This window comes from Catharus ustulatus, chromosome 11 (genome assembly GCF_009819885.2).
Source record: "Catharus ustulatus isolate bCatUst1 chromosome 11, bCatUst1.pri.v2, whole genome shotgun sequence".
In the NCBI taxonomy this organism is placed as follows: Eukaryota; Metazoa; Chordata; class Aves; order Passeriformes; family Turdidae; genus Catharus; species Catharus ustulatus.
In genome coordinates this window covers 16,502,961-16,529,386 of record NC_046231.1, presented here as the reverse complement: position 1 = coordinate 16,529,386, position 26,426 = coordinate 16,502,961, and the positions used below count along the sequence as shown (strand labels likewise).

The following is a 26,426-nucleotide window of genomic DNA, read 5'->3' as shown; positions in this document are numbered from 1 at the left end:
TTAAAAAAGGCTCCCAGACAGCTGAAGCTTCTTCTTTAAAATATTCCTAGTGAGCTTCCCTATATGTTTTAAACACCATCATTTTTATGGCAGATGAAGTATTTATTTATGTACTTGGAGGCTTGATTCTGGAATAGAGAGGCTGGAAAAAGAAAAAAGATGCTGTTCAGGAAACCAGCGGAGAACTAAGAGATGACAATTTGCTTTTAAAGAAAAAAATGAGTGTTGCATGTGCTGAAAAAGTGTGTGGATCTGTGTTGGATTTGTGCTGCAGTCAAATTCTGCCTGATTGGATCTGTAACCTTGTGTTCCAGTCCAGCCCCAGTGAACTCGTCCTGGAACTTTGCTGAGTTCACTGCAATCTCTTGTGTGTTGATAAATGGAGTCCCAATATGCAGATTTCATGCCTCAGTCTGTTTGCTCAGTATAGAAGCACATGGCACAAGCTGTGCATGGTGACCTCAGCCTTTGCTGGCCTCTTGGCAAGTGTTTTGGCAAGGAGCCGCTGCAGCCAACACCACCTTTTGCCTCCTTGTTAAGTTGGACCATTGCAGGAGCATTTCCTTTGGCATCAGGGAGTGCTGAAGGTTCCTTCAGAAACGTTCTGGCTCTGAGCCATGAGAGCACTTCTGTGAGAGGCAAGGACAAACAGAGGGCAGGGTACCAAAGTTATGTAACATGAGACACGTCCAGGTTAAGGTCCTGTGATAATGAAGTAAGGGTTGTTCACAGGAGCAATCATTTTCTTGGTTGGTTTTTTTTTTCTGTTTTGGTTTTTGTTTTGCTTTGGTTTTTGTTTTGTTGTTTGTTTGTGGTTTTTAGTTTTTTTCTTTCATACTCTGTAAGTATCTTATCAAAGTTCAGAAAGGAAGTCTCTCCTAACATGGGTCAGAAAACATTATCAGCTGAAGGCCAAGTTAATAAAGAGTTGCCTATTTATTTAAGACTTTGCTTGTGGATGAGAAGAAGAATTGAATCAACAGTTGATCAGGCATTGACATCTATAACAGCCATTAAACCACTGGGAACTTGTAAATGGGGTAACTGGTATAGAACTGGCTGGGTGCTGTTTGAGTTCATCAGCCTTAAGGAAGCAGGAGGTGGTCAGGAGCACAGAGGTGTTCTGCAGCTGCTGCTACTGCCTCTCCTCTGCTTTTTTAGTCCAGGTTTTACTAGATTTAAATTACTTTCATACTGAAAAATGGAAAACCTTTGACTATCCAAATTTAAACTGAATGGCAGTGTTTCATTGTCAATAAGTTAAACATTTCATATTTTTCAGGTTTATCCTAAATATCCAGTCTTTCAATGTTTAGCTGATATTTGGACTATAATGTTTCTGTGTCTTTAATGAGGAGCATTTTATATGTTACAGAGAGCACTTGCTTTTAAAATGGTTTCATTTACTAATACACTTACATGAGAAAATATCTGAATCACCCCATGATGCTAGGTAATTTTTAATTATATGTAAATGTCAATATAGTATATACATAAGTAAGTACACAATGAAGTCTGGAGGAGAGTGAAACATTAACCACAGCTGAGTGGTGAGAATGAGAACAGCACTCCTCATGTGGAAACAAGAAATCAGAGGGAAAATCTCTTCTTCTCCACGTTTAATTTCAGGATTGATGTATGTCCCAGGTTATGTAGGAACATTTCATTGTCTCACCCAGTGTTCCCTGCTGGCAATAGAAATCCTCCTGCTGCACAGCAGAAGTGCCATTATTGGCAGTGACATTGCTGGGAATGTGTCTGTGGTGCACGAGCTGTGGATCCTCTGCAGGTGCAACTCACATTCACACCACAGTCAGTGAGAACTTTCTCAAGGCTCCAATTATTTCCATCTGGTAAAGGAAGGATGCATTTGACACAGGTGTCTATTGGCCTTTTCAACTCAAAGTGGCCACTCTCCAACTGGCTCAGTGATGGGACTGTCCGCAGAGGAAAGGGGAAACATCCCTGCTGCACACTTCCTTTCAGAGCAAATCCTTATGGCGTGAAGAACCTAAGATATTTCAGCTTTGGTTTGCTTTTCTAGAGAAAAAGTTTGATGCAAGTATTTGCTGCCCGTTTGATCTTTAGAGGATATGGTTACCATATCCTCTAAACTCTTAACTCAAAAGCAATGTCCTCTCTTTTTTAAATTTTAAACTGAAGAGAACCCAGCATGCTCTAGCTTTGCTTCTCAAATTTTGCCCCTTATTTCTTTTTTTCCCTAACAGGCACAAGCCTTAAGCACAGGTGGCTTCTGTGGTTTTTTATTTCTGATGATAGCTATTGACCTGCCAACTGGGTATTCTCTTGGTAATAGTAAACAGGTTCCTAATGGCTAAACTTTCTTCCATTTAAATTCTGTAGTCCAAAAATAATCTAGTTTTTTATTAACCAGGGAACGTATTATTAAACACATACATCATTTTTACCAGACTGTACCTCTGTAAACCTAAGTAGTTTTAAGTCAATGTTTTAGGGTTTTGTTGTTTTGATTTTTTTTTTTTTAAGTTTTAGGCCTCCAAACATTGGAAATTAAAAAGTGAATTTAGTGATTTGTGTGTAAGTAGGAGGCCTGGGAGCTAGAAGCTATACACAATTTTGACAGTGTGTTTGAAACTACGTGACAGAGAGTATCTGTCTGACAAGTAGCAGACTCCTTGCTGGTTATGACAGACTCACAATCAATAGGTGATTTCAAGGAGTGTACTTCTCTGGATTATCTTGTTTATCTTGAGTTATGACACCCGTTTTTCTTTTTTTTTTTTTCCCCTATTTGCATAAGTTGTTTAAATTGCAAAAATCCATTTTACTTTCTCAGCTATTAAAAGAAAGGTGAGATCTTCCTGGCACCAACTGGATGACCCCTTGAATTAACTGATTATGAAAATATCAGAGCTTTCTTTTGCTAATGTGGTCTGGGCAGTACCTTCTGGTCCAGCCAAACCATATGGAATTTATATCCCAGTCGGTACATGGGAAAATGAGATTATTTACTCCAGGATATGGGAATGCTCTCATTGACTCTCTGACTCTCTGTGGATGAGTGTGAATACTGGGGGAATTGACAGGCTGCTGTCACAGGCTCGGCCCAAGTGCAATCCAAGCTCTGGTCAAGCTCTTGCACACGCTGCTCTGCCAAAGGACTTCAGCCTTCACCTACAAAATCCTTGTTTTTCCATTACTGAGACTTTCCCAAACACACAGAGCCAAAGGGACATATTAACACATGCTGCATGCCAGAAGGCACAGCATGTCTCTGTGACCAGGAAACACGCTTGTTATTTAACAATGGATGGAGTCCCTGCGTTTGTTTTTCACCTGAGTTAATCTTGGCACCTCAGTTAGTATCCTTTAGGTCACCTAATATGTTATGTGAGTGAGCTGTGGCTGGCCAGCATGTCCAGATTTCCCTTTCCCACAATAATGGGAAAAGACAGCTTTAGTTTTCCTCTTCTTGCCTCATTTGGACGTCACATGGGTACAGTCCTGTCCTATTGTGCTCTTCCAGAAAAGTCTGTGGGTTCAGCATTGATGATCCAACTCATCTGGACCTCTCATCCATGTGTTACTACAATCAGCAACTTTTACCACTGGTATGGCTGCTGCTTCTCTTCAGAAAAATTCTAATTTCCTTCTTTTTTTTCCAAATATATTTCTCCTCTGCTATAAGCGTGCATATTTTTCTTTCTATGTATCCAAAAAAAAAAAAAAAAAAGGGATTTTCTGGATTTCTCATTTCTTGAAACAATCTGTGGCCACAAATGGGTAGTGTTAATTGAGAAGAAGGCAGAAGACTCCAGAGGAGATTGTGCTAAATGGAATGAAGATCAAGTGGCCTAATCTAGAAGCGTGGTCTGGGCTAAATTGTGGTTGTGTACATTTTTTATTTATCTGGTAATTATTAGTGAGAAAAGACTGCTTACTGTAAAATATTTTATTATTTTTCTGGATAGTTGTAATGTATCTGGAAATTGTCCTTGTTCTTCTTCAAGACGTGTTTTTGAAAATCATAATGTTTTAGTTATTTGAGGTATACATCCCCCTCTCAATACATATAAAAGTCAAAAAGTGTATTTCTGCTTTTCTAGTATGAACACAAACTTCTAAATCCACATGAGCTTTTCTCATGAATAATGAAAACTAAACCCAATGAGAAGAAGTGGAGGAGAGAGAAAACATGGGCATAATTGGTTCAGGGGTGGGAGAGCAGTGCCAGAGAAGGGACTGCTGCAGAAGCCCGTCCCTAGCCAGGTGTCCCTGTAGCAGGGCTCTTCCTCCTGCAGCCACCCTTCACAAAACAGCTTTTCACTGCTTCTCTTGCAGGGGTGGTGCTGGGGGGTCCCTCACAGCTGACTTGAGGAGAGCAAACACAGTGCTGTGCTGCATGGCTTCCACCTTTGCACTCAGTGTGGAATTTGGGAGCTCTGTGGGGCACCCAGTGCTGCTTGTTAGCCTGGCCTCACATCTCAGCAGCAGCCTGCCCAAACCTCTGCTCTTCGTGCCTCTGCTGTGCCCCACACACCACAGGCACACGTAATTTTGGGTAAGTCTGTACTGAAGTTTGATTTAATAAATCCCTCTAATAAGTGCAACAAAGGAACAGAAAAGATCCCTTTGGTGGCTGAGCCAGCTTAAATGAGCAGAATGCTTTCTAATTAACAATCCAGTGGTTCACTTCACATGCTTGGCTTTCTATAAAGTGAAAAATACCTTTAAGGCATTCAAAGGCATCTTTGTTTCGAGGGAGCAGAGCAATGCTGCTCCATCCACTGACCACCACCGCTGATCCTAAGGCCATGCAGCCCCAGGTCACTTGCAGAGTGATTGCCAATATTTTCTCAGCAAGCTCTCTATCGATTGCATAAATACAGTACAGTACCCATGAGGTAGTGTTGACCTGTCACATAGTAAAGATGTGGCAAGCCCCATAATTCATTACCAGTTGGAAATAGAACATCATTGGAGAGATAAGGATAACAATGACTTTCCATCCAATGATAAATTACTAGCAGCTGCATTATTTTCCCTCACTTATATATGGCTCTCTTTATTGAATTTAGCTTGAGATAAATAAATGATCTGCCAGGAGCCTGGTTAATATTACTTCTCTGGGACCCATTTCAGGCCCAACTAGGCTTTTGCTGATAATATCTTTAAGCTTTTCAGTAGGGAGAGACATAACATTTGTTTCTGACAAGAACCCTATGTCGCCTTATCTGTTTCATTTGAGAGGCCGTCGACCTCAGCTTCTTTAGTTAAAATGAGAGCTTTACTGTAGAGGCTAAGTTCTTGAACTTGACTCTCTTCTTACAATGAGATTATATGTCCTGGTTGTAAATTTGAAGCCACACATGATATACAGTTATTCTTAGCATTTCCTGTTGATCACAGGGTGGTATTGATTTGCCCCTGCTTTTGAATCTTTATCTGATTGTTTGGAAAGGAATTCCACCTTTTTTTAAAATTATTATTATTCACCCCACAATAATATGTGAGCTTCTTGATGCACACTTATATTTAACTTCAGGCATTTGTTCCATTTGCAAATGACAGTGGGGTTTTTTTTCACAACCTCTCCCTCCTCTCTCCACCTTAGGAAAGATATCTTAACAAACATATCTACTTGGTTAAAAATAAAAAAGCCAGTCTAAGAACAAAATATTAACTCTTTCTGTGAATCAAGATGCCAAAGAAGGCAGTTGAAGCCTCACAATTCTTTTTGTTACCATTAATAATTCCTGTATTGTTTCAGTGATCCTGGCTTTACAGGAAAATTTGATCCATTGGAAAATTTGAAGCAGGGAGGGGATGGAGTGGAGGTATGAGGCAGCAGGCACAATTAACCTGGGCTTCCCTCCTCCAGTTACTGTTTGGATGCTTCCATTATGGTATTTTTGTTATTTCTGGGAAGATCTATCATCAGGTTTTAGATGAAAATCGGACAACTGCCATTTTTCATACAGAGTGAATTAGAGGAAATTAAACCCAACCACTTCTGATAAATCCTCTCATAAATAAAGTGGCTGGTGGTGTTAGATACAAGTCCAGCCACAGTTTGATTCACATTGTAGTGAACAAAGAGCAAGTTCTGTCTATTTTAATGCTCCATCATCATTATTGTTATTTATACTACAGGAATGCCTGAAGGCTCCAGCTGAGTGTGGAGACCCCATGTGCTAAGTGCATAATCACACTTGCCTGGAAGGGCTTGCAATAGGAATGAGACAGAAAAAAAGGGAAGAAGAACTGTTATACCTTCCTGTGCCTTTTACTTTACTTTTACAGGAAACTGAGGCTCAAGGAAGGAAAGAAGTCAAGGCAGCGAGGAAAGTCTTTGGCAAGGTTGGCAGCTCCTGAAAGATCTTCTGAGCTTCTGCCAAGTGCCTTGATGTAAGATCCTTTCCTACAGTTTTTTGGGGGGTCACCTGTCTGCTTTATGCTTTCCCACTAGGCAAAAGTTAGAAGATAAAATGGGAATATGACGATAAATCTCTTTTATCTGATGTTAGAAGAATTCGCGGTTAGAAAAGGAGGCACACCCTAAATAGCATTTTGCACAGATTAATGTAAAAGAAGATATAATCTGTGTGCATTTTAATTTTAATTTGAACAATGTCTTGTCTTGAAATGAAATAAGGAAAATTTGCCTTTTTATATAGTAGGAGTAGTTTTGGCATGTACTGGCCATTTATGCCATTTACCCTGTCATATAGAAGATAAAAAAAAGTTGTACAATGCTCCTAAAAGGCAGAAAGGTTAATATTTATTAAATCAGAAAAATAGGACAGTCATGTGACATGCAGTTGGCGTAAGCCAGAACCCATTCTTTTTATCTTGAGAGATTGACAGGATCTTCTCACCAATAATTATTAGCTAAACTTTGAAGAAATTAATTTTACTTTCAATCACAAACACAGGCAGCAGGAAAAGAGAAAAAAAAAAGGTGGTGGATATGAAAGAAATTATTTGCTGCCAAAGAATGAGAATGCTTTTCCATTTCTGCTGTGCTGCCATTCTAATGTTTCCCTGAGTACCCAGAAAGCATCAGGGTGAGATTCACACACTTGCACAAAGCCAAATTAAAGAGGCTTCATGCAGGGCTTTCCACAGAAGACTAAATTGACTTTGTGCCCTTGTGTATTCCCAGTGTTTGAGCAGAGGGAGGGGAGGGGACTGCAGCAGTTGTAGCAGTCCCCAGAGCAAGCTGGGACAATTGTTCCAAGGGGTTCTGACAGGGATTCCAGGATTGTCACCAGATTACTAATCTCATTTTCTGTGTGGTATCCCTTTGGCCATGGAGGTGCAGGGATTGCTTCTTGGAGGGGTGAAGTCATCAGACATCCCTCACTTCTATCCAAGCCATGTCATTGCAGCAGGGAAGGGTGATACACATCACTGGAAGAGTTTAGTGACTCATTCTTGCTAAGATCCTGTGCAGTGGTGGGTAAATGCAGCCTCTCCTTTCTGTGAGCCTCAGGAGTGGAATGCTGAAGTCACTTGACCAGCATGAAGGGAGGTTCAATTGGGAATGGAACTGTTTTGGATTTGATTAATAGAACACCCCTCCTTTCCTGGCTGAGAAGGGACTGCTTTTTCCTGGTACATGGGTAGTGCCTGGATTACCAACCATGTGGCATTGATCAGTGCAGTTGCTCTGTACTTTGTTCACTCTGGCATGGAGGACTCTTGATCTATATTGCTGTTTCCACAAACAATATCTACTACTCAAACTAATTGCTTGATCTCCTCTGAGGTTACCAGAGAATTTTATGTCAGTGAGCTGCTGAGAGGTTTTACAGCATTGCTGTCAGTACATTTTTGACAAGGATCTTCTGCAAACTTTGGCAGAGGAAATGCAGCTTCTGTATCTACCTCTAAACCTGGTTTGGTTCAGCTGGACCACAGACTCCTTCTCTTTTGATGTTTAGCCAATCTCCACTCTGAGCACCTGTGTGCAGTGACACTGCAGTAACTCCCCTGCCAGTCCTAGGTGCCACCTTTACAGGCAATCAGACCCTCCTTAGGTGATGATTTTTGTGGCTCCCACTGGAATCACTGCCTTTACAGCTGACTTAGAGCAGCAGATCACATGGTGCTGTGTGGCTGCTGCCAGTGCCAAGTGTGCAGATTTAACCTGTCCTGCCCAGTGGTGGTTCAGGAGTGCTGTGGTGTCACTCACTTGCAGTGCTGCTCACAGGGACCTGGGCCAAGGCCAACAACTCAATTCACATTATTGGCTGGGTAAGAAAAATGCCACTGGTGCTGACCTTGTCATAAATCCATAGCCCTGTCCCCACACCGCCAGCTGTCCAGAGCAGCCTTTTAAGGACTGATTGTATCTGTGTGCTGGTTGCTGAAATTGTTTGGGTTTTTTGTTATTTCAACTCTGTGGTCTTGGAGGAGCAAATTCCTCAATGATTTTGCCTTCTCATCCCCTCTGTGTGTTGTGTGCCAGCAAGGCTGGAGAACAAGGCTGTCTTTAAATGAAAAAGCCCTGCCTTTCCCTCCTCACAGTCATACAGGTTAAACACGACTTCTAGCTTCTGTCATTCATCCTATTAAGAAAACCCTAGACTGCCAAGTGCAACCTCATTTGCCAGTTTCCAGGGGATGGCAAGCATTTATACCTGAATCATAAACCCTGAAGGAAGGGCCTTATCTGATGTGGTACACCAGGCTTAATGGGCTGGTCCATGCAGCTGCAGCACCTTGGGTAAGAACTTCAACAGTGCCTCTTAAAAATTCCCAGCTCGATGTTCCCTGCACTGTGCCGAAGGACACGGCTGTTTGTGTTTACAGACCTTGCACTTCACTGCTGCAAGTGCCTCTTTGGTGGCAGGATCTAATTGAGCAATATCCTAAACTGGTTTGATTCAGTTCGAAATTCCGGCTCTGCAGCAAGAGCAAATGAGGTTGGACCAGTTATCACCCTCTTGCCTCACTTGTAGGATGGAGATGCATTAATGTGTTGGTGATGTAAGACTGAAGGAAGAGTTTGCTTGTAGCCATTATTGCTGAACCAGTTGTTCTGATGATTTACCCAGAAAGCCCTAAGTGTCCTTATAAATGTAAAATTTCTTTTTTTTTTTAATTCTTGAGCAGATGGAAGGCTTAGATGGAAAGGAATAAAAAACATAATTTGCCAAAGCCCTCAATTAATCATAATCAAGTTTGTGCATGTTATACTCTACAAGGGTAACAACAATGAAACACAAGGAGAAAAGGATGCTTTCCTCAGGCAGTTCTGGAAACATAAAAGCAATAAAGAAGCATACTTCAGAATAATGTGGAGATATATGACTGCACTAAATAAAAATGCTTCTTTAACATACTGTAAAAATAAAGATGTTTAGTTGGATTTATCATTCTTGTTACAAACACAAATTGATCCCTTGGACTACACCACTGGCTCTGAAAGTATCTGAGGGATGGTTGCAGCCCACTGTTTTCTGTAATTACTTAAACATTGTTTTATTTCTTAAAGAGCTAACTGGATTATTCCCTCTTTTCTCTCCAAGGTTAATATATGGGGCACTTGATCATGCAGATATGGATTTTTGACTTTTGTACTATATTCAAGCCATATTTTAATTTGGTATACTGAGGGGAATGGTTTGCTTATTATTTTCCATGAGTCACATCTAAACCTGTGAAAAGACATTTTTAAAACTAGTTTTACAAGCAGCAACACGTGGTAATTGAAAGCGACCCCACTCCCCAAATCCTCTCTTGATTGACTTGAGAACATTCAAAACCAGCGAGATTCATTTCTGCAGCTTCATTCAACCATTGCAATGAGCAAATGAAACAATTGTTTTATTTGTAAGAGGAGATTATCCCTTGAAGGCAGAGAGAAGGATCCTGCCCACAGAACCCCATTTGCAGGCACAAAGAGCGCTTAGTCAATTTTTGGCAGTGATACTGAAGCTATTAGTTTTGGATATGAGTTCACTGATGTTCAGTGCTGTAGATTTCCAGTTAGTTCGTGAAGGGCCTTTAAAATTACACACAGAGCTTCATTAATTGCTTCAGAAAAGAAGCAACAAATATCAGGCCCTTAAAGTGTGTGTGCACAGAATGACCATTGATTTCAATGAATATTCCCCACTGGAGAGCTGGTCCTGTGTCCTGGGAAGGCAATCACAGTTTGTACAGTAGTTGCATCAGCATTGCCTCAAAGTACAAGGGCTTCTGCAGGATCAGGCCCTGGTAGCTGTAATTTTTTTATTAAAATCTCTTTCTTTCTCTGTCTTTGTCTTCCTAATTGTCTATATATATGGATTATATACATGTCCACACACATACACATATGTATTTGTGATTTAGTGCGTTAAAAGTAAAACGGTGAATGTGCTAACTCAAGTTAGAGACCAATGCAAGGTGGCAAAGTCAGGATCTGTCAAAAGAAACAAATAGAAATTCAGTTCTATGGTCTCGAAGGGCTTTTTCTCCCCCTTTTTCCATTTGATAGAATAGTGCCTGAACATTTGTTCTGCAACCTGCTATCCATAAAGGAGAATTTCCTATGCCTTCCTTGCAAATGGCACAACCTCATGTGATCCCTGATCACAACAAATTGATTTATTTAAATAAAAATAATGATCTTCTTTCCTTTCTCCAGCCCTAGCAGCAAAATCCCATGAAACCCTGATCAGCAAATTGATAGTTATCTTCTTTTGCCCTCCTTTCTCCAGCCCAAACAATACCACCCTGATCCCCAAGTAATAAGAAAATGATTTATGCAAACAAAAATAATTATCTTTCTTTGCTCTCCACCCTCTGACTGTATAATCTCAGAAGCTCCTTGTTTAACAAATTGATTTATTTAAATTAAACAAATAGTGATCTCCTTTTGACCTCTGTGGAGCACCTCTGTGGCAGACTCCTACCACTGCAACCACCTTACCCATATGCTTAGAAAGATGTATTTTAAAATATAACAGCACTTCAAACTAACCTTGATACTTTGTGACTCCTCTAATCGAAACTTGTGGAAGCTCTGTGAAATGAAATTAGGACACATGTCATCTGAAAATTAGGAGAAGTAAGTTAAATGTCACTGGAGCATCACTGGCAAAACTTTCAAGGAGCAAGAGGCAGAGTCCTGCTTGTCAGTGGTCACTGACATGATCTTGTTCTGTGTTTGATAGTCCTGAAGGTGTATAAATACATATATATGTACATGTTATCAGTGTATTTTTTCCTGTGCTGATTTTTATTTAATTTTGTATTTTCTGTGCTGTCCAACCAATGCCTCTGTTTGGTGCAGCTGCTACTTAAACAGTCATTTGGGCATTATACAGAATTACATAATTATATGTGCCATAAGCAAAAGTGCAAATAGTCCCACTTAGCACCTAATCAGATGATATCTGTTGTGAAATGCTGGTGAAGGAGCCAGTAGATATGACTTACTTTGCTATTAGCTCTGCTTCTTTGGAGGGCTGCAGCTGGAATTTGGCAGAGAGGGAAGAGGCATTAGGTGATACTGGGGGCCCGAGTGGGTTGTGTACAGAAACATTCTCTCCTCCACCAGTTTCTGTGGTGTGCAATGCTCAGAGTAGGACAGTGGTGTTAACCAGTCTCCCAGATTTTGAAATACTTTGTTTTTTTTCTCAGTTCATTCACACTCAGTGTCTGCTTTGGTTTCAGACCCACGGTGCTCTCCAGCACAAGACAGTGACATGACAGGAATGGTGACACAAGGCTCTTACTGTTACATTCAATAATTGATTCTCCTGGATGGATTGTGACTCCCTAAAGGTTGCAAAGAGAGGTAAGAATGATTGGACAGCTTCAAAAACATTAGTTCCTTCCAAAGTCAGAAAGTTTTTACTCCCTTTCCTCATTCTCCTTCACGGTCTAACACTCCTTGGGACTCTTTGGGAAACACATGGGAAAATCATTAAGAGAGGTTGTTTTTATTAACCAGGCATTTTCTTCGTTCATTTTTGGGTAATTCTGAGTGGGGTTTTTTTTGATGTTCAACACTGAATTGGGAATCACCATGTGAAAAATGCTGACTGTGTCATTTTTCTGATTGTCACAAAATTTACACTGGAAATTCAAATGAAAAGAAAAACATTGCAAAAACTGCTCAAATTGCAAAATAGAAATATAGATACCTCTGAAGTTTTTCAAATCCCACCTTTATTTTTTTGTCCATTTGAAATATAATTTTTGTTCCTCCAAAATCCAAATAATTGAGGTTTTTGCATGTGAACACCTTTGGAGATATAATCTCAAAATATACTTGGATATTTTTTTCAGAATATTCTATTTCAAAGTTCAGTCCTTCCCATGCATTTTAATTACCTTTACTCCTGACTTGCACAAGTAAAATGAGGTGGGACACACCACACATTATGCAAAAATGCTCCCATAAAAAAATAGTAATCTGTTCTGAAATTATACATGGATGATTATTAGAGCTGCAGCCTTTTAAAAAAATTCAGCCACTGTCTATTGACTTGCCAGAGATGCAAGTATTTCTACAGACGGCTTGGAATTAGTAGAACATGAAATAATGTCAATGGTACTGGTAAGAGGATTAACCAGCAGTTCTGATGTTATTGAACGGTTTGCAGAGACCATATTAAACAGCCACATCAGTCCACAGGTCAACCCTGCAGTTCTTCAGCTAAGCAAACACAGATGTGCAACTCCCTTTCATGGCCATCATTTCATGCCTTTGACATATGTTAGGCTCTTGGGACTCAGTGGCATATTTACAGCCTGAACATTAAAGATTCCTTTTTTCAGATCCTTAGTGGACACCGACGTCTCAGTCAGCAGCAAAAGGAAAAGCAGGAGCGCAGGACACTGGGGATGGACTCAGCAACACAAACTATCAGTGAGGAATTAAGCTGCTGGAAAGTTCCTTTATGAAATTCTGGGGTCGTTTGTAGTTGCTGACAAAAGTTCTGTTTAAGAATCCAGTCAGTTTTAAATCTCTTTTTCGTTCAGGTTGATCTTCCCTGTATTTTGCCAAAGCTGCCTATGAAGTCGCAGTGGTTGAGTTTCACAAGGGGAGCGGGTTCAGCTCATGTCAGCCCTGCCAGGCCTCTGTGCTTGTTCAAAGTTTCTGCAAATCTACTGGGACCACAAATTGGCCAGAAGAAATTGAGGGAACAGTCTGTCTTACAATATTCCTGTTCCTTTTCTATTCCAACAGAAACTTTGGCAGTTCTTTGACATTTTCCTCAGTTTTTTGTTTCTCTGAAACTAGGAGTCAGAAATGAAGAAAATAAATAGCACAATTATGTGATGAACAGGTATCTTTTAGATACACAAAATGCATACTTATGTATGTCTAGTGAGAACAGGGTGGGACAAGTTCTTCTTGTTTATCTGAATAGTTTTACCTGTCTCAATCATGAAAACTTGTCAGTTTTGAGATAAAGATATAGGTATAGACATGCTATGTTCAAAGTAGAATTCCTGAATGTAAAGGTTGCTGACAAAGAATTTGTATAGAAAGAAGATAAATCAAGTGATAAAATACAGAGCTTTTGGTCAATAATTACTTAATATGGTGAAAATTTTAAATGAAAATTCCAGCATACAACTGCTCCACATGCAGCCACTTCTTCCTGCAAGAGGAAATAAACACTCAACCAGAGAGTGTAACAATGAATTACATTCAACCTAGAAGTGCTTTAGCACGTCTTCAAGAGCTGCTGCCTGCTTCAATGATGGATTATAAGTTAGCATGGAATCCCACAGGCATGGCAAGGTATTTATGTCGTGTTCTTATTGCTTGGGCACTCCCAACAAATGTACAGTCAGAGCAGAAATCAGAGTATCACTGTCTCCCACTTTGTTTTATTTATTTATATTAAGTGAGTGCTGGAATATTACAAACCACCAAGCACAACTGTAGCTGGAATATACTTTCCAAAGCTTATTTACAGTAGCTCTCACTCACAATGGTAATGGTATATTACTCCATCAGTAATTCCATTGATTTCAAGAGATCCATTAGAGAGGTTCCATTCCTTGTACAACTGAGTGTGTCTCGATTTGGTCCCATGGTTGAAATGCAGAAAGAGCTCCTTTACTTCTGTGTTCTTAAATGCATGAACAGTTTGAAAAAAGCCCTACACCAAGGCTTCCACAAAAGCTTATAATAGTGATGAGGCTGGAGGGATAAGGTTTTGCAATATTTTATTTCCTTGCAAAAGCAGTGATACACGTTCTTCAGTTATACATAGATGAATGTTCATTCCATGTGCTGTTTTCAGCTGTGTACTTACACCAGTCCAAAATCCCAAAGAGAAAAGTAAAAGCTGAGATTCACATCAGTAGCAGAGAACATCAGGTGATGTTGATTTAAAGAAAACATTAATCAATCCAGATTTGCTTGGAACAGGGCCCAGGTTCACTCAACAGGTTGGTGAACCTTAGCAAATGTTTCTGTGAATCTGTTCTGTGTTTTGACTCTGTAACATGATCTGAAATCATCTGAGTTTCATGTGGTTTTGTTGTGCACGTTTGGAACGCTGGTGGGGCGAATCCAGGGAAAGGCAGAGGTGCTAAATTTTGCATGATGTGGTAAGGTAAGAAGTGTTTCACTCTTCCTGACACTCCCTGACACCAAAGTGAACAACAGTTGATGCTGTCAGCAGAGTTTTAAAAGAGGAGACAATCACTGTCTGTCAGGCTCCTTGTGTCTTTGTTTTGGAGCCAACAGTCTTCAAATCATACCCTGAAAAACCCTATCATGAGTTTTGGACTGTTATTTTCTTTTTCTCTGTTTCTGGTAAATGTCAAAAGTTTTACTGCGTAGGCAGGTACTGGAGTTGTGAACAGTATGTTATGTTTGTTGATGTATATTGGTTTGAAGAAGTTTTATAGTGCTTCTAAAAATTAGGTTTTTATGTTGAGTCTGTGGATGAACAACTTGTGTTTTAACTTTATTCAGTTTGTATCTGAATTCATAAATAGGTGTCTCCATAGCTGGATATAAAGTATTTAAGATCCATCTACACCAATCAGGTAAAAAATATGATGAGGTGACACTTTCTATTAATTTTATTTTTAGTCCAAACTAGAGCCCAGAGCAATAAAGATGTGAGACACTCTGCACGAAAAACAAAATCTAATTCATCAGAGGATGCCAAATTTTTCATTCTGTTTCAGGGTGAGCAACAGGATTTTGCTGGAGCTGAGATTTTGGAGACAAAGGCAGGTGGGAGGAGCTGTTTATTTTTTTACACTGATTCACTGCCTCAAAATTGAGACATGTTTGTGGATCAGTGGGATGACAGGGAGCTTAGAGAAAAGGAGGCCCAGTGAGTGTAGCTTAGTGACCTGGCATATATACAATGTCAGAGTAGATAATTTAACTGTCTCTCCTGGCCTTAAACCTGTGAAAACTCAAAGAAAAAAAAATCAAAGTCTGCAGAGGTTATAGGTAGGAAAAAAATGTAACAGGCTGGAGTGTCCCCTGAAGTTCAACATTCCTTAGCACATCAGGCAGACTGGGATGGAATGGTCCTGCCAATCCATCCAGAGGTACAGTAGAAGAAAGAACAGTTTGTCAGTAATAGTCAGGTTTAAACTGATCTCTTTATTCTCCTCTCCTCCATCCGCTCGTATCACTGCATTTTTCCACTAAGGTTGTCTCACTTATTTAACTTGACACAGGGAGCCCCCTCTGAGGTCTTTGAGATTCCAGCCAGCATTGGAAGTGACACCCCAGATAAGGCAGGTAATCATATCAGACCTTGGGGGACCGCACTGACTACTTTTTAATTGATAATTCCAAGTTTCTGTAATAAATTTATTTCTTAATTATATACATCATGTCATACATGGTAGCTAATGATTACCACTAGTTTAAGTCTGTGGCCTTCAAGACATCCTTCTCCCTACCATATAATCATAATTTTCCTTCCAAATTAAGATTTCCTCAGAAAGAAAATGAACAAAAACTGCACGCTAAATCCAATTCCTTCCAAATAAAATAAAAGTAGGTAAATTTAAGATACTAAGTTAAGCAAGTGATTGTAATTAGTGGATCATTTCAGGAAGATCATAAAACATTTAAATAACACTGAAGTTATGTATATTTAAGCAGTTTTATGGAGAATTAAAGTCTTAAATGGTAAATTTCAAATGTAAATACAAAAGTCGATGGAGGAATGTTAATTGCTTTTCCTAAGTTTCTCACATGGCCTAGATGTTATGGGAGGTATCCAGAATTACATTCATGGTAATAATGTGCCCAATTCAAAGCTTGTTAAAGTCCTTGGAATTTTTCCATGGATTTTAGCAGTCATTGTATGAACACAACAAATGCTTTTCAATGCCTAACTTCCAGTACTGAGGAAGTTGCTTATATGTCAAAATTATGTATGTGATGTCAATATTATAACATAACGATAAATTTTGAGTTCAGAATTCCTTTTAATAGCCAAGAAATTTAAACCTTGAGAACTTATCCAGCTACCTCTTTAACAAATAAAATTACATTTGCAGCAACAGACATTTTGCACCAGCAGATTAGTTTATATAAAACAAAACTTATACACCAGGAGAAGCTGCTACAATTAGACAACAAAATGTGCCAACATTATTATTGAATTATCGAGAATGGCTCCCATGCCTGTCTGTAGGTCAGCAATACTCTTACATTAGTTTTGACTTAAATAGATCAAATTAAAACTTAATTTTACAGTTTGATAATAATGAAATGTGTAAGCCTTGAAAATAATGAAATTAAAATCAGGGGTAGTAAGTCTTAAAAGTTGTGATGTATACATTTTCTAAATTCCTTCTTGTAAACCACATGATCCCATTGGAAGAATGAGCACAGAGTAGTCCTCAGCAGTTTTCCTTGATTCTGTGAGAGCCTGGAAGAACCATGGGCACATCTCTCCCATGTCAGTGTGGATGGAAGTGGTGACTTTCCATGCAAGCTTTTTATTCCATGCAGACATAGAAATCACATTGCAGGGAGACCAGCAGTCAAAAAAAAAAAGGTGTGAATGCTGTCACTGGGGTCTCCTTGTGACTAAATTGTTGGCTTGTGTGAGGAAGAAGTACCTCAAGGGACTGGTGGCTCTTAGAGCCCAAAAAAATCCAGAAGAAACTTTTTTTTCACCTAGAAAAGATTTTCCAGGGCAAGCTGTCCTGGTGCAGATGGGAGGTGAGGCAGTGCCCACCTCTCCTGTGCCCCTTGGCTGCTGGAGGTGATGCCAACCCCAAAGGCTGTCCAGAGCCTCCACGGGCATTTCTGGCAGAGGGATGTGCGTGCATGGCAGGAGTTCAGCCCCATGGAGAAGCCACCCTGCCTGTCTGTGTGAGAGCAGGGCTGGAGGCAGCACAAACCTGGTCTTTTCTTTCTCTTCAAAGCATTTTACGTGCCCATTACAGTCCGAGGCACACGATCCAGGACGGTGCTGTGCCTTTCTTCAGCTGTTGCATGGGGATATTATTATGCTCTTGTCTCAGATGCTGAGAGGGTTAATTAATTATGTTTATGAAACCCTTTGAGATTCTCAGATGAAAGGTGGCTTTGGAATTGTTAGGTGTTATTATAAGAAAAAAAGAATGATTTTATTGCTTTATGTTAATGGTTAACATCTGCACCACAAAACCTGCTTGATCACATAAAGATTCTGCTAAGCATTTAATCCTAATTTGCAGGCTGATGCATATTCATTTTATTTAGAAGATTAATTTAGTCATCAAAGGTTAATCTGCCTCGGGTTTGTAATTAGACAGAGCAGTGACTTGGTGTCTCTGGGCTCACCCAGGTTGTGCTGGGTTTTCTGTGTGGGCAGGGCTGTAACTGTCTCCAGTTTGCACTTCCAAATAGTGCTCAGAGGGGGCTTAATTTTTGGAGAAATGGTGAGTGGTAAAAGTCTTGGCCAGTTTGAAGATTAAAAATAAAAGGAGAGGCACAAGCCAATGAACAGTCAATACAGTGAATCTCAGAATGCTGCTTTAATTCATCCCTGGCAGGTTTACTCAATGTGATGTCAGGGGAATAACCAAGGGATTTTTTAAATATGTACATGTAAAAAATGATATAACAGATTTCACAATCTTTGCTGTATGAATCCTGCCCCTCTTTCAAAATTACTGATTAGCAGTATGCAGAAAGTCTCTGAAATGAAAAACCGTGAGGCTTTCTGCTGAAAATCTCTGATTTTAACTTTTAGCTCTTGTTAGGAGACATTGTAAAAGGTCATAAAATGTGACCTGTAGCTGCTTGTTCCTCTGAAAATTAATCCTTTTGTGCTGAAGGTTGGCTCCATTAATAAGAAGTCACTAAAGAAAATGTGGTCCTTGTGGAGAACAAAAATCTTGTTCCCTTTCAAGGTACACCAGAAGGCATCTTTAATTACTGTTTATAAAGCTGGCTGTTACTAAGTGTGAAGGATTATTAGTGCCAGGGTATTGTCTTTTGAAGTGAGGAAGAACAGTGGCTGCCTCTTTGCCCTGTGCTCATCACTTCTCCTGTGTGGAGCACGGGGAGGGTGACACCAGAGGGTGTGTGCTGTGCCTCTGTGCCTCAGCACAGGTGAGGCAGCCAGGTGGCCTCCAAAAACCTGGGGGTGGGAGCCAGGGTGGCTTGGGACGTGCTCATCCTCACTGTCAGCGTGATGGGGCTGTCAGAGAGCAGCTCTGTGCCTCGGGATGGAGCTCACACAGGGTGGGACGTGGGGAGATAGAGCTGGGAAATGGCAGAGGAAAACCTCGCAAATGGAAAATTTGTCACAAAAGCAGCGGTTTGCCCAATGTGAAATCAATACGTGCTGCAAAATGAGCACTGTAAATGAAAATCATGATACTAGAATTTAGGAATTTGGCCAAAGCTTTACATGTCATTGCAGCTTGGCTTTGGTTGAGTTTAGAATCCAGATTCATAGGGGTGGTTGCTCTTTTCCCCCAGCACAGCGCTCACATCTCTATTATGATTTGCCAGTTTTCCCCTCCTCTTTCTGGTGCAGAACCTCAGAAGCATCCAAGAAGGGATTTTGGAGACCATAAACATTTCTTAATTGAGAACAGCCCAGAATCAAGTTAAGTGCTAGCTTGACTACCAGAATATAAATGAAACTCTTTTATTAAAGCATTGTATTTTAATTATTATGAAGAACAAGTGGCCTAACGTGAAAAAGCTTTTAACATAGTAGTTATTTGCTTGATAGCTGGTAAGTTAATTTTGGATGCATGATTACAGCTATTGCTTCTTGTCTTCTTCACTTTCATTTTTACTTGATCTAATGACTGCTTACTGATTTTCATTTGGACTTGTGGTGAACTTCTAATTCAATTGGTAACAAATTCAGATTGGTTGAGGCCTGTTATTACAATCAGGTTTCCTATTTCCAGTTTAAAAGGCCAATGGAGTTTTGCTGGTGTTTTGAAGAAGTTGGAATTGTCTTGAAACTGTTGATTTGCAAAGCTGTTTTCAGGCTGACCCATTGGTAATCAACAGTAAACACTTCTCTGTTCTTTACAAGAAGGATAAGCAGCCATGCACTGAGGGTGTGTGATGACAAGTCACTAAAACTGGGGGAAAAACCCCAAATAGCCAGAGTAGGTGTCACTCTAGTCAAGTTCTCAAAAATAACGTTACCCTTGCATTGTTCATGTAGCCAAGAGACTGAGAGGAGAATTACACACGTGTGCCACACATTTTAGACTGTTTATGCTGTTTTAGTTCTCTCCTCAACCTGAACCTTTCGTGTATTCAGTTGCATCTTAATCCTGAGCTGATTTGTCTGAATGGTGGACAGGTGTCGCTGAAATGAGGATCTGAGCTTCGTCTGTCATCCCTGCTGCTGCGTCACTGACTTCAGTGAGCGTCCAGAGGAATGAGTCTGGCCCACATGAGGATGTGAACTGTCAAGAAGACAAACCTCTTTCTCATCCATTTGAAATGTTTGTGGGAAAGAATGCCCTAAATATTTAGCAGCTTGTGTAATTTGAGAGGCAATGCAGGGTTGTTTTTTTTTTTCATTTTATTTTTCTCCCTACCTTTCCATTTTCTTTATTAAATAGAGGAAAACCTTGCCTTAGGCCCAGTGTGCTTATGACAGGGAAAAAATATCTGCCAGAATCTCCATTATTGCTCAGGCCTGTATATATTGTTATTGCTCTTGTATTTGTAACAGCAAAAAGTGACTATGTCGCTTATGAAAAATCCTATTTGCAGAAAAACACCCTCCTCCCTCCACCTCTTCCAAACCCAGCACAGTGTGTGAAGAATCCAGGAGCATTTATGTTGGTTCTGTCAATGCAGCAGGTCTTGAAGCAGCATGGATGTAAGTGTGCATTGCAGTGATGTACCTGAGTGATGCAGCTCCTGGAAACAGGAGGATGTTTCAAGCTGGTTTAGCTTCCCCTCCCTTGCACTTTTGGGAGTCAGTGCAGCTGCACAGAGAGCATCACTGAAATGTTCTGCATCCCACCCTGGTTTCTGGTGGACAGAAGAAATAATGTGGGACTTCAGTGCTGCAAACTTCATATGTCCCCACTGAGGTCACCTATTTCAGCACTTCCAAAAGGCAGCCAAGCTGATTACTTGCTTCAACCACCATCAAAAATCTTGCCCCTTCTTATTTCAGCTGCAGGGAGCTGCTGTGAGTCAGGCTTGGGTGGAGGGGGGAGATCCTCCACCCAGATTGCCAGCTCAAGCTTGCCAGGGCTGTATCTGGTGTTCTTAGGCAATGTGTTAAAGTTCTGCTTCTGGAGGAGCCCAGGGTTTCACTGTTGGAGAAAAGCACAGTGCATCACCATAATGCACCAAAGGCTGCTGCCCCCTCAGTCCTGTGTGGGGCAGGACCCTGAGAGACACCCACATCTGTGCTTTAATGGAGCTGGTGCACATTTCAGATGTGGAAAGGGATGGCACAAGGCTTGTGAATAACTCTGAGCATGGGAATATTCATCCTGGGAGTGGGGCTGTTCATGTGTGTGCACAATTGCAAATTCCCAGTCTAGATGAGTGTATGAAAATTCACACCCAATATTAGATGATTTCAATGTCCTAATTCCTGTTCAGTCAACGAAGAGCAGTCTGTGGGCTTCTGTCTTCATTGTGTGTGCGCACAATTGCAAATTCCCAGTCTAAGTGAGTATGTAAAAATTCACACCCGATATTAGATGATTTCAATGTCCTAATTCCTGTTCAGTCGATGAGGAGCAGAGTCTGTGGGCTTCTGTCTTCATTGTGTGTGTGCATAATTGCAAATTCCCAGGATAAGTGAATATGTAAAAATATAAATTTACACGATACTGTCCAGAAAATCAACATTTTGGAGCTTTTAGACCATTCTTAGCATTTCTCCCCTGTGCAGGATGACTCTGGAACAGATCCTCCTTGACTGGGCTATCTAGGCAGCAGGTCCCTGGCAGAGAATCTTTCTCTCCAAGAGCTGTGCCAGCTCCAAGGCTGGTTGCTGGTACCTTCAAAGGATGAGAAGTTGGCACCTCCTTTGGCTCCTGTGTAACAGAGTGCTCTTCTTTCCCAGCAGAAAGATCTCTGCTTTCTGCCTTTGCCCTCGCCTGGGGCTTAGATGTCTTTATCACATTTACCCCGTGGGCACAGGAAGTGATATTATATAAGAAATAATTTTGCAACTCTATTTCTACTAATCATTGCCACTCCTACTGTAATAACAGACAGATGCAACATACACGATTCATGTTTCTATTATTTTTTGCTACAGTTTGCATGTGTTTTCCATTTAATTACAGGATATGAATTTAATATCTCTCATTTTTTCCCTTCTTGCATTTAAAATTGAATTTGATACCTGTGATATATAGATAGGCCTGTGGTAAATTGTTTGATGGGGATATTATCAACTGTACACTCTTAAGTCTGTCTCTGCAAATCTCTTAAGTGCTCTGAACATTTTCCAGTTTTTTGGTGATGCAATAGTATCTGGGATAGTATTGGAGTAGTTTCTGCACAGGGCAGAGGAGTAGCTTGAGCATTTAAAGAAACTTTGCTTGACAACAGTACCAGCACCAAAACAAATCACAACCATTTTTAGTTGTTAGAGAACTCTTTGCCCCTTTATATCTCAAAACAAATTGCAAAGGACTTTGTAGGATGAGAAAACTGAGGTGTGCTGCTCAGTGATGTCCAGGATACCATCAACAGGGTAGTGACAGCACTGAAATAGAAAACAGATTTCAGTGACTGACCTGCTCAGTGGGAAACATCATAATTCAGGCTTGAAGATCTTGTGGTGCTCTACTCATCAGATCCTTTCTTTGCCAACCTGAATTCCCATGTTTGAATTGAACATGAGATTTCAATCCAAGTTTTACATGAAAGAGTCCAGCTGAACTAGAGAGAAACAAAGAAACATTGCTAAATGCTTTTTCCTACATTAAATAATGTGAGTTAGTGGAAATCTTACTAACAGTGGGCTCTGCCTCCTCTGTAATTTCCTGTGTATTTCAGAAAGAGTTGAATTATCCTGCTGCTTACCAAGAGAAGAAGAGCAGCATAAGAGTGTTGGTTAATGGGCTTTGGGTTCACACTGGATCCTGGAAGCAGAATTGTCCCCTGTGGATTAGAAGCATCATGGTAACTCCCCTCAGGTAATAGTCAAGTCTGCTCTTTTTCTAAAGTGCAATGTCTGATTGCAGTGTGTTTTACAGATCAATCAATCCACTGCAAATTATGTGTTTTTAAAACAATGGGTGGATGCTTACTTAGTTCACACATAGCCCACAGAGGCTGTGAAGGCTAGATACACTCTATTGAGTAAATAACAATAAATAAAACAGACTATTCAAACATCTTTAAATGTGCATTATGCCATCAAGCTATGCTGTTTTGAAAGAGCTGTGGTGTTTGGGAAAAATTAAACATTTTCAACAACTGTCCAAATACATATTTACACATAGTTTATATACAAAAGATATGTCTGTGACAACTCTTGAGCCCCAACAAGTTTTATTAATTATTCTTTGAATACAGTATTTTTGGTCACTTCAACACTGCAAGTAGACAAGAGACAGCCAATCATGGGGAGAAATGCTGATTTCAAGGGAACTTGCAACCTATTTCTCCCACAGTATTTAGTAGCAAATGGAAAAATATTGATATGGGGTATATGGAATAGACCTGTGTAGACGTCATACAGGCTTTTAGCACATGTTTGTTCAACCAGGTCAATAAAAAGACATTTCTCTTGGTGGGACCTCTCCTGGTCAGTTCCAGCTGGAAGTGCCAGTTTAGGGCTGTTATCACTGAAGCTTTTCTTCATTAATTGTATGCCATCGAGGACCTGCAGATATTTTGGTACTCTGAATTCCCTAGACACCCAATATTAGATGATTCCAGTGTCCTAATTCCTGTTCAGTCAATGAGAAGCAGAGTCTGTGGGCTTCTTGCTTCGCTGTTTAACGAAGGGTACAGCGTGATACTTGAAAGACAAATTTCTTTAGATAAGAAACTTCAGAGTAGGGACCTTACTTTCCTGCTTGCTTGTGATGTTATCAAGCAACAATCCTTGTTAAGTAAGGATTAATGTTCAAACATGATCACGCTGATGAAATGTCTTTTTGGCTGCAGAGGAGACCTGGCAGAGTCTCCCTGTGCCTGCCTCTGGAGGGTTTTGTAGACCTTGTTCACAGGAGCCACTTTATCTGTGGGTCAGGTGGGGGACCACCAGCTTCTCCCACTCCCACTGAGGAGCACCTTGGGCTGAGATCTCACCTGCATCTAAGAATAATGCCTTACAAAAGCATCTTTGAATTGTAAAGCTCTGAAACCAAGTTTTCTGTCAGCTCTAAAGTTGTTTTGGATTTCATCAGCTTGTTTTATCACATGCTAGAGAGTGCCAGTGTTAAGAAGACTTGTCTTAAGCAATCCTCTTAGTGTTCCTGAGAGAGGTGGCTATATTTTAAATATAGTGAGTCAATCTGTTGTCCATCTCTTATGGACAACTTGATCAGACCCCATGGGGCAAAGTTAATGGAGTCTTGTAATATCTAAAAAGCCCCTTTAGCAGCAGCACTGTTTATTTTTCGGTTGTACTGCTTATTTGCTAATTCCCATCTCATTGCAAAACTTTCTAGGTACTCTGATTTCGTTATCTGACTTGTTAGGAGTGAACATGGCCCTTAAGGACTCCTCTGTTTTTGGACAGTTGTCAATTTTACCAATTAAAAGAACGCCTTTGGATGGTTATCAGAAGCTGGAGCTGAAAACATGTTTGCAATTACTGATGACACAGCTGTTTCTATTTGCTGCTCTCTCTTTTAATTCCCAAAAGTGATATTTTTTTTGGCAGCAGATATGAGAAAATATGTCACTGTGTATAATTACAAAATGCTGTTCGTTTCTGTCTTGTAACTGTGGGGGGTTAGTTGGTACAATGTACTTGGTTCATTCTTGGCTCACTCAAATGCATGACACACATTTAAGTGTATTATTAATTGTCATGTTAATATTCATTATGAATATTAACATATATTCATAATATTCATGTTAATTTCCATGGAATCATATAATTCTGCATGCCTCCAAATTGATGTTCAAGGGTATATACAAGCATGAAAAAAACCCACTGAATGGTTTCCGAGAACATTGTAATAAGCCTTAAACAAAATCACCTTCTGAACATTTTCCTCTAGGGCACCTGGGCTTTTTCAACAGCCTTTGACCCCACCATGATCACTGCCACAAAACAAGATTCATCCCTGGAATGGGCTTTGTACAAAGCTGCTTTAAATGTTCATTGTGCTTTCAACCAGATTCAAAATACAAATCCACAGTACTGGCTTTACTTTAATTTCCTAGGTTGCCTCTGCCATCTTATCAGAGCAATCTGACTGCACAGTGCACTGAAGAAGCTGCATAATATTTTCAGTGTCCTGGATTTTTCACTTGATATATAACAAATATATGAATAATGGCTCTATAAGTATCCATGAATTCTTCAGAAGATTGTTTTGCAAGAGAAAGTTCTACTAGAAACAGTAACTTAGGAAGAGCAAATCTGTGGGATAAGAGGTGAACCTCAATTTAAATTAATGTTGCCCGGAATTTAAAAGAAAAGTATTGACACAAATATTTTGAGGAGCACAGACTCCTCAAATCAGTGAGAATTTTTCATTGAATGGTATCAGACTTCCAGTGTATGTTGTCCATATAAAAGAAAAAAGGGTGCATAATGTCTGAAGTGCTCTATTTTTCTAGAAAATAGACCCAGCTAAGGAAAACTTGTCCATTAAAGGTGAGTGCACCTGCTGCAGTTTGCAGACGGGTGGGTTCTTTTCTCTAATCCTGGTGAAGTTTTAAGAGGTTTCAGATACGTTCATTACCCACTTTTACTTCTCTTTCTTACAGAACTCACAGGCTTAGGCAAGAGAGGGTGGCTTTGGCTTCGTGCCTTGGCTGGGGGTTGTCACTCGAGCAGGCGTAGGGCCATGGCACGAAACCAGGGTGGGGTCACAGCACTGGAAATTTTATTGTAGCATAAAAATAGCTCCCTGCCAAAGTCCTCATAGAGGAATGTATTCCAAGGTCAGTTACACTCCACAGTCATCTCAAAACATGCTTGTAAATAAATTGTATGGGCTTAGCTCTGCTGTCATTGACATTTCTCCCCAAGTAAATGCCAGGCTTGCTGTGGAGAAAATTCCACTGAGAGCCCCACACCTGAGCAGGCTTAGAGCTTCTCTTCTCAGCTGGGATTTAGTAGTCTTGGTTCTAGGTGGCAGCAAAGCCCTTCTCAAGCCCTGGGAGTTGCTTGGGGTACACCTGCCCTGGGTGATGGAGAGCAGAGTGCCTGAGTCACTGCTGGACACGCAGCAGCCTGGCTGGAGAGCAGGGCTGGACAAGCAGGGCACTGCTGCTGCTGCTGGGGCTGAGCAGGGCTCTGGGGACACAGCTGCCTCTCAGAGATAGCCTGTTTATTTGGGCAGGAGTTGCTTATTTTTCTGTGCTGCAGCTGCCCTTCCCAGGTTAGGACTTTGCTGCTCTGTGTCTTTCTGTCTGGAGGCAGTGCAGGCACAGTGAACTCTTACCAAGCATTCTTGTATTTGCTTACATCAGTCAGCTCTTCTCTCATAAGAGACACCAGCACACTGCTATACTAATATTATTATTATTATTATTATTATTATTACTATTATTATTATTATTATTCTTTTAACAGCTTGTATTCAGAAGTCTTGTTTTAAGATAAAAGACCTGCTTGAACACAGCCATTTAGAGGTGTGAATTACTAAATTGATAATATGTTAGGGAGGATGTTTTGGAACTCCTTTCTATACAGAAATTAATATTTTATCTGAAAATAGTAATGGAAAGAAAATTGTGTAGTCTAGCAAGGTATATCATTTAGACTTGATGATAGAATAATTGTTTTCCATCAAGCAAACCAAAGAAGAATCCATAATAAAATTTTACAAGTTAGCTGCCACCAAGAATAAACTCA

At 40.3% G+C, this 26,426-nt stretch overlaps 1 long non-coding RNA gene across 4 annotated transcripts in view; it reads left to right on the top strand.

Annotated features, from left to right (window-relative positions):
* Positions 1-24,859, top strand: part of LOC117001606 — a 138,361-nt gene extending 113,502 nt beyond the window's left edge. For 2 of the 4 annotated variants that reach the window (XR_004419075.1, XR_004419073.1), the window contains 4 exons: positions 4,324-4,543; positions 6,286-6,390; positions 11,653-11,776; positions 12,763-14,710. This is a non-coding gene — a long non-coding RNA (uncharacterized LOC117001606). Of the gene's footprint in view, positions 1-4,323; positions 4,544-6,285; positions 6,391-11,652; positions 11,777-12,762; positions 14,711-22,435; positions 22,576-24,784 lie in introns of those variants that run through there. The other 2 variants (XR_004419074.1, XR_004419076.1) reach the window with 2 other exon arrangements.
* Positions 24,860-26,426: the final 1,567 nt, after the last annotated feature.